The sequence below is a fragment of the Pundamilia nyererei genome, unplaced genomic scaffold (genome assembly GCF_000239375.1).
Source record: "Pundamilia nyererei isolate P.nyererei 1_Seehausen unplaced genomic scaffold, PunNye1.0 scaffold00745, whole genome shotgun sequence".
NCBI lineage: Eukaryota > Metazoa > Chordata > Actinopteri > Cichliformes > Cichlidae > Pundamilia > Pundamilia nyererei.
The window spans coordinates 4,492-5,849 of record NW_005188146.1 but is presented as its reverse complement, the minus strand read 5'-3'; the positions used below and the strand labels follow the sequence as shown (position 1 = coordinate 5,849).

At 36.9% G+C, this 1,358-nt stretch overlaps 1 protein-coding gene across 1 annotated transcript in view; it reads left to right on the top strand.

Annotated features, from left to right (window-relative positions):
* Nucleotides 1–1,358, top strand: part of LOC102200483 (uncharacterized) — a 15,642-nt gene that overhangs the window by 13,297 nt on the left and 987 nt on the right. The window lies entirely within an intron of this gene.

The following is a 1,358-nucleotide window of genomic DNA, read 5'->3' as shown; positions in this document are numbered from 1 at the left end:
TACTTTTTCCTTTGGGAAGGTACCATCTGTGAAGTCTGCAATTCTGTTGAAGAAAGATGTTGAATCTATTTAATTATTGTAGAAAAATAATTGATTTCTGTGCATTTGTCTTACACTTGCATTAAATTAAAGTTAAAGTCAATTAAGCATCATGAGGTGGAGGGCGGGGGGTGGTTCCCTAATATTTTTGCTGGGAGTTGGCAACCCTATTAGTTAGGTTGCTTAATATTTCCACTAAGTACTCTTTAAAATACCACAATAGGGGGGATGGTGTAGGTTTAAATTTATTAGATTGATCAGTATTGCTGAACTATAAAATGTTTTGGGTGCAGTGTATTTTTTGCATACAGGTATGACAGAATAGCTTCAGTCTCTTGTTTTTTAAAACTTGATTATGAACTTTTACAAAATGCAGCAAGATATTTATAAAAAAAAAGTTTTATTGATTACAAAATATCGGATTCATATTGGTATCAGCAGATATCCAAATTTATGATATCGGAATTGGTATCGGACATTAAAAAGTGGTATCGTGCCACCTCTAGTCAGTTCCTTGATCATTAATATGCAAATTGTTGTTACCATTGATCAACAACCACTGATTAATGCTCATTGATCAATGGATACGAGTACCATTCGCAGAGAGTTGGGGAATGGCTGTAATCACAGTATTGTAAGATGCTGTGATTGCATGATGATGTAAGATCTCCTTGTTTCAGAGATTTCCCTTTTCATATAAAAGACCTCCTTGACTCCCCACTCAAACCAGCGTTCTTCCCTGTCCTGTTCACTCATCCAAGTGACCGATAAAGTTACTTGGATGAAACGTTTTTCCCACTAAAAACGCTACTGGCTGAATTGTAAACGAGTCTTTGGATCTGTTTCAGAGCCCATTCAGTCCTTCTAATTTCTAAAATCCTTGTACTGTCCAACTCATTCTCATTCCCAGGGTGCCAAATTCTGACATTTTGACAAAGCTGCTGACTCAGCACACAGGTTGCTATAATACTGCATATAGAGAACAAAAGATCCTGCTTTAAAGATTAAAATAGTGTTGGCCATGTAAGGTATATATATCCAGTTTGGGAACTCTGTGTTTTGAGCTTTGCTTTACTTTCTGTTTTTCGTTTATCTATCAAAAAGAGAAAAGATGGTGGTCTGAGTTAAAACACACCTATTATGACCACTGACACATGATGATAAAGGGAATGAGGGCAGGCTCCTTATTACACTACATGGGCAAAAACACTGGGTCACTAACGCATTAGAAATGCTGATCTGCCAAGAAAACCCATGACATGAAGCTCCAGGTACACAGTTTTTGTGCAGATGTTAATGCAGTCCCTTTAACACTATGC